Below are 7,230 nucleotides of genomic sequence, written 5' to 3'. Positions count from 1 at the left end.
AAATTCATCTCTCTCAGGGGTCCATAAATTACAGATGGGGGGGGACCTGAAAGCTTGAAAGGAGTTTTAGAAGTATTATTTTTCTCTTATTATTTTGTTATGAAATTCTTATTTTTTCATAAAATGTAACAAGAATCAAATTTTTATTTAAAAAAAAACCATCGGAATTAAACAGGGTCTTCTCATTGAAATACATCTCTAGTCGTCTTTATTTTTTCTTTTTTTCTGACAAGGTCTTGCTATGTTGTCCAGGCTGGCCTTGAATTCGCAATGAACCTATCCTCCTGCCTCAGCCTCCTGCTGGGATCACAGGCATGTGCCACCTTTTACGTAGCTTTTACTTATTTATTTATTTGTTTATTTTGGAGACAGGGTTCCTCTAAAGCTGAACTTGAACTTGCGATCCTCTGTACACTGCCTTCTGCAGGGCTTGGATTACAGGCTTGTTTTATTTGTTATCCATTGCAACAATCCTATACTAACAATAGCGGCCAAGAACTTGAAAGTTAATCTGCTATCCTATCACTGAACAGATCACTTGTTTCCACTTTTCCCTTCTATTCTCGAGCATTAAACATTACCCAAAGCACTTTGCCAGTCTTAGTTCCAGCGCTTCCTCCATACACCTTTATTGTTTGTTTTGGTTTGTTTGTTGGTTTTCTGGGACTAGGTTTCGCTATGTAGTCCAGGCTTGCCTTGCTTGCATACACCTTGAATATGGGTTTGCATTTTGCTTTTAATTCTTTTATGTTTTTTGCTTTATTCTTGCTTACATATTTGTAAGGCTGCAAAATATATACTCACAATATGGCTTTCGTGGCTACAATAGGGACAAACACTTTAATAGGAACTACCTCATTGCAAGTATCCTACGTTTTGGGAGCCAAAGCTAGCACGTTTGACCTTGCACAGCAGGCCGCAGAGGTCGGTCAAGGTGGCTCGGGACTACTAGGGCTGCGTCCCGCTGCACCGCGGGGGAGGAGCGCCGAGGCCGAGAACGCTCAGCCAATCGCGTGGCTTCCCGGCGCACCTGCTGTCTTGGCGCCTTTTCCTCGAGGCCCCGCCCCGCCCCACTGGGTGCGCGCGCAACTCGCCGCCCAGAGCTTTTTTTTCCTTAGACTACCTCCTTAGGTGGTACGTGAGGCCGGAAGTGACATCAACCCCTGGGGGGGTCAGAGGCGGGGCCTGGTTATAAATTGCGTTGGGGGCGGACATCGCCTCAGAGGGCGTCGGGAGTGCGAACTACGCTGAGCAACGCTGGAGGTTCCTGTGTGAGTGATGCGCTCAGGGAAGACCCGGCCGCGCCTCGCGTTCTCTCTCCCCAGCCTTCGGGGCAGGTCCGAGCGGTCCTAGGGCCGGTCCGCCGCGGTGCTGTCCAGCAGCCTTGGGCCGAGCAGGGCAGGCGGGCGACAGCTGGGCCTGGGGGCGAGGGCCGGCGGGGTGGGACCGCAGTGGGCGCTTTCTGCGCCCGCTCGGATACCATCCACCGAGTGGCTGCAGTGCTAGAGCCGGGGGCGAAGTGAAGGGTCCCACTGTGGCGCTGCGCCCCTCTTGCCTCGGTTCCGGGCTCCCCAAATCCTCTTCCTCACTCGAAGGGCTGCAGCGCCGGGCCCCTGGCCGCGAGCACGTGCTGCCCCAGGAAGTCGCCCTGGTCAGCGGCTGCCCGGGGTCGGGGGTGACCTTGGCCTCGGAACCCATCGCCCCCTGCGCGGCCCTGAGGGCTCGGGTCTCACTGCGGAGAGAAACACAGCTGCCTCCGATTTGGTGACCTGCAGCGTGTCTCAGGCATTTAGATGGCAGCTACAGCGCGCACTGCAACCCCGCTGCCACCTGATCTTTTCTTGCGGGCTCTGCCTCTTGGCCTTGTGGGTGGATTCTCGGTTTTTCCAATGCAGAATCAGCGCGAGCGCCGCAGGTGTTCACCATAAGAATATTGCTAGCAGTCCTCGTTACAAGATGGGCGACCTCGGGAACTAGACTTACTTGTAAAGGGTGTTTGGGAGCTAGCAAACCCAAAGGGTTGTAGAAACCCACTGGGTTCGCTGTTACTGTTGGACAGCGCTCTAAAGTGGTAGTGGAGAGTGTGGATAAGAAAATATTTGGTGACAATTCTGTTAACACTTTGTCCCAGCTCACTGCTTATGGTGACCTTGGGCTGCATCACTTATCCAGAGGATTGGATTGTTGTTCGCCCCCTTCTTTCTCTCTTTCGTGTGGTTTTTTTTTTTTGTAAGAGAATTGAAGTAGGAAATAGACCTGTTACAGAAGTACTTGGCTACTGGCTACCTTTATTCTAGGCTTAGATATTAGTTTGAAATACTAGATGCTAATTCAGTTGTCTCTGGGAAATTTGACCTCATCGACAAAGACATTTAAGCTAATTTCTAGAAGTTACTGTGAGAATTAAGTTCAGGTTTTCTAAATACTTGTGGGCCCTGCTGGAATTTTTATTTTGCTTTTTGTTTTTCTACTAATAGCAATCGTTTTTCACAGGCTTATCAGTGAGATAAAAAAATTCGATGAATGTTAAAAAAAAATTTAAGGCTTATCAGTAAAATCAAAAAATGCGGTGAACGTTAAAACTTTTTTTTTCTTGCTACCGAGGATCGAACTCAGGTCCTTGCGCTTTCGGGGCAGGTGGTGGAATCACTGAGCTAAATCCTCTGCCCTAAAACATTTTGGTTTTTGTTTTTTTTTTTAATTTGTTTGTTTAGTTTTTTCTTTTTGGTACCGGGGATCGAACTTGGGACCTTGCGCTTGTGAAGCGGGCAGAGGAACCACTAAGCTAAATCCCCAGCGCACATTTTGGTTTTTTTGAAACAAGACCTCGATGTGTAGTTCAGGCTAGCCTCAAACTTGCTTTGATCCTCTTACCTCATTGAGTGCTGGAATAACAAGTGTGCCACACCTGGCTAAAAGTTTTTTTTTTTTAAAGTTTACTTCAATAAAAGACATTGGTCCATTCCTGTAATCCCAGCAGGATCACAAGAGGTTGAGGCCAGCCTGGGGGGCTACATAGTTCAAGACCAATGTGAACTATATATTGAGATCCTGTCTCAAAAACATTAAAAGTTGGGTGTGGTGGGACACAACTGTAATCTAGGCACTGACTGGCAGGCTGAGGCAGGAGGATTGTGGCGAGTTCGAGGCCAACCTGGACTACATAGCGAGATCTTGTCTCAAAATACAATAACAGGGCCGGGGATTTAGCTCAGTGGTTCTGGTGCCTGCCTTGCAAGTGCAAGGTCCTGAGTTCAGTCCTTGGTACCAAAAGAAAAAACCACAAACAATCAAAATACAAAAACAAATAAACCAAAGCAATAAAAATATATGACATATTGCCCTTAATCCCCCTCAAAATATTCTCCCTCAATTCTAACACACTTATTCCATCATTCTTGCCACTTGTGTGTGTGTGTGTGTGGTACCGGGGATTGAACTCAGGACCTTGCACTTGTGAGGCAGGCGCAGCACCACTGAGCTAAATCCGCAGCACAATTCTTGCCACATTTTGAAGACTTCTGGAAGTCCTCTTATGAGTGTCTTTACTTGTGCTGTCATGGCTGCTTTAATGTCCTGAATCAATTCAAAATACTGACCTTTATGTCTTTGAGGAGGAACCAGAAGTCACAGGATGGCAGTTCTGTGGATGAGGTGGATGAGGACATGAGGACACACAGTGATGTTTTTAAAGCCTGAATTATGCTTGAATGGCACTTGGCAGTAGCATTCACTATATTTTTGATCACACCTTGTAAAATACACTAAAAAGGCAGACGTGCCTCAGAAAGTGGCAAAAACGATGGAATGTGTTCAAAGGGAGGAGGAGTATTTTGAGGAAGATTTAACAGCAGTGTGTCTTTTACTATAATTAAGAAATTTAAAAAATTTAAGCACTTTTTTTTTTGGTATATGTGCTGTGGAAGTGACCACAACATACCTTTTTTTTTGGTACCAGCGATCGAACTTGGGTCCTTGCGCTTGCACAGCAGGCGGTGAAACCACTGAGCTAAATCCTCGGCTCCAACATATCATATTTTTTGATCAACTCTATATGTAGCATAGCAACTTTTTGTCTTTGATGGGCTCTTGTCATGTCAAGTAATGGTGGCTGTGAACCCAACCTGTGTTGATGATTGTTGGACAAAGGTCAGTCAGTTTGGCAGCCTCACCCTAAGGCTAGGCAGTCATTTGCCTCCGCTAAGGTTCTCAGTTAAACCTAAATCTGACAACAATGAAAGTTAATTAAAAATGACCCTCTGAGGCCTTGTGGAACTCTTTTAGGTTGGTGTCTACTTCCTGCTGTCTCATATGAGCAATATACCAGTGGATGACAGTGGCTTCAAGTAGTTCTGACCTTCAGGTTGGGCATTCTCTTCAGAAAGCTGAAAAAAAGAAGCTGGAAGAAAATAAAGATTCTGCTTTTCTTTGATTTCCTCCACGGTCCTTGCATTTCAGCCCTATGAAGTTAGCCTCTTAAAGCTAAGAAAGACCTTGATGCTGTATTGTCAAATCATACCCAATGTATACAAGTTTGTGGGTTCTAAGTGAGCCTGTGAGTTCTAAGTGAGACAGTGAAGGTCTTTAGAACAGACCCTTAAAAGCAGGTAGAGGAACTTCCTTATGTGAGTTTCAAGAATTTGAAAGAGTGGCCTGTTTCCTAAATTGAAGTGGACTTCTCCGTGTGAACAGGTGGCTTATGCTTATTTCATGAAAAAAGAGTGGCCGCTTTGGGTGTGTTATCCATATGTGCAAGTGTGCCTGACCCTAGTCGCACCTTCCAGCTCTCTGTGTTTACAGATCCCTAGTTTTGAGGTGCTACAAAGTAGCTTAAGATGTCAAGATAATTACTGTCTTTAAAAAATTAAGTCGAATTTAATGCTGTATTTCAAGGAAGTGGGAATTAGATGATTGAGTTTATTCTGCAGCACCAGAGACTGAAGTCAGGCCCTTTTGCAGTAAGTAGAGCACTCTACCAGGGAGCATTATCTCCCGGCAAGATTATTGCATTTAAAGAAGTTTGGGGCTCTCTAGTGTCTCTGCCTGCTTATCTTCCATCTCACAGTCAATTAAAGACATTTTAGGTCCTCCTTCCACTTTAGGTTCAAAACACACAGGGCTGTGTTTTGCTTATTTTAATTGCTGTTATGAATGTGAGAACTATTTAGTTTTTAAGTTACCACTGTTATATCAAACACACACATAACTAGTATGAGAAAATCGAAGTGATATTTGGTTTATCTCTTTGCTAGACTATCAGCATTGGTGGTGTGATCTTGAAACAGGCCAAATGAGAGCAATGTGACCTCTGAACAGAACTGCTTATAGACAGAATGGTGTTGTATCTGCTATGGGAAGTTCCTCTCCCACGCTTTTGGAGCACATAGTGGTTTTACTTAGAAGAAAATTTATTAACAGATTCTCTTAAATAGAAAGCTGCTTTCCTATATGTGAGGTTATTTTGAAAGACTGACTCATAAAACTTCAGGAGTAACTTGTGGATATCATAGAACTGCTGTGGTCTTCACAGATACAGATTAAGTGATAGGAATAAAATGGAAATTGATTAGCTCAAAATTTTTGTCCCTGACTTGATTTCCTTTATGTTCTTAATTTTGTGTCTGGTTATTGAAATAGAAATCCCATCTGTTTTCTTGGTAAAAAATTTAATTGTATTAATACATAATCATACTTTCATGGCAGTAGACTGAAGTCACTCTTGTCATTTGTTTAAATTATTTAGATCATTTATTTTTTACTTTTTTGGTGCCAGGGATCAAACCTCGGGTCCTTGCGCTTGTGAGGCAGGCAGCAGAACCACTGAGCTAAATCCCAGCCTAGATCATTTATTTTATTTTGGTACCGGGGATCGAACTTGGGACCTTGTGCTTGCAAGGCAGGGGGTGGAACCACTGAGCTAAATTCCCAGCTAGATCATTTATTTAAATGTGTTAGTACTTCAGTTTTTAAATTAATTTAAGGATTAGAAGTGTAGCTCAGTGAGGCCCTGGGTTCAATTTCCAGTACTGCAAAATAAATAAGACTCATTTAAAACTAGAGAACCTGAGGAATGTCTGGTACAGACAAGCATTAAACTTGTAAGCTGTTATTTTTCCCCCTAGAAAAGGCTATTTAAAACAGGCTCAGGGTGGGGCCTTTTCATTCTGGAACTAGTGATTGGGCCTGAACAGTGTGGTGCTATAGTGATGATAAACTTTTTGTACCAGAAGGGGAAAGAGATTGTGTTTCTAAGAATATGATCTATTGCATATGTCTTTTTGAGTTTGTGTGTGTGTGTGTGTGTGTGTTTTGACAGGGTCTTGCTATGTGGCCCAGGCTGGCTTTGAATTCATTGCAATCCTTCTGCCTCAGCCTTCTGAGTGCTAGCCTTACAGGCGTGTGTCACCATGCCTGCATTTTTTGTGGGGTATTTTTTATTTTTTTTGAGACAGGGTCTCGCCATGTATTTTAGGCTGGCCTTAGACTTGTTATGTAGCCCAGGCTGGCCTTGAATTCTAGGTGATCAATCCTCCTTTTAGCCTCCCAAGGGCTAGGATCACCAGTGGGTGCCACCACACCCAGTTTAGTGCATCTGGTTTAAAGCTTGGACTTAAAATATTTTGTAATTTATCTAACATTCTTTGTTTTACAATCAGCATGCTTTGTGCCATCTGAGTGTCCATTGTGCTACAAGTGTACTTGTACATAGAAAAAGCCTTAAAGTAGATAGTATGTATGCAGTAAATGTCTATTTTATAAATCTTGGCCTAACATTCAAGCATTTAGATGCACTCAAGCCAGATTAATCAGAATGTTCAGATTTCAGTTTAGGCTTTAAGTAAACACATGGTTATAGAAGTCTATAATGAAAAAGACAATAATGAAGTCTATAATGAAAAAGGTTAATTTCTTAAATTTCTAGAGATAATGCAATTTCTATAACCCAGTAATCCATTGAACTTCATTTTTAGGATATCAGTTTCAGCCTTATACAAATCACTCAGTCTTTCAGATAATTGATCTCTTGATCTATAAAATAGCATAGGCCTTTGTGGTTTCTGTAGCATGACCAGTCTTGATTCATTCCGCTTTGGTTTTTGTTTTTTCCCCAGATGGTAGTCTGTCATCTTTTTTGTATTTGTCCCTTTTCTTTGACTACTAAATTTTATTACTGAAATCTACTCGACATGCTAACTATCCCCCATTTTAATTTTCAAAAATTTCAAGCCT

General features: G+C 43.1%; 1 protein-coding gene across 3 annotated transcripts in view; it reads left to right on the top strand.

The window, feature by feature from the left end:
- Nucleotides 1-1,205: 1,205 nt before the first annotated feature.
- Tfrc (transferrin receptor) overlaps nt 1,206-7,230 on the top strand; it is a 30,838-nt gene continuing 24,813 nt past the window's right edge. Inside the window, exon 1 of one of the 3 annotated variants that reach the window (XM_021255950.2) lies at nt 1,206-1,269. The gene's annotated coding sequence lies outside the window, so the exon portion shown is untranslated. 3 annotated transcript variants of the gene reach the window in all.

This window comes from Heterocephalus glaber, unplaced genomic scaffold (assembly GCF_053883595.1).
Source record: "Heterocephalus glaber isolate CG9 unplaced genomic scaffold, H.glaber_assembly_v1.0 deba00001504, whole genome shotgun sequence".
Lineage (NCBI taxonomy): Eukaryota > Metazoa > Chordata > Mammalia > Rodentia > Bathyergidae > Heterocephalus > Heterocephalus glaber.
The sequence above is the reverse complement of the archived record's forward strand: the minus strand, read 5'-3'. Positions and strand labels throughout refer to the sequence as shown.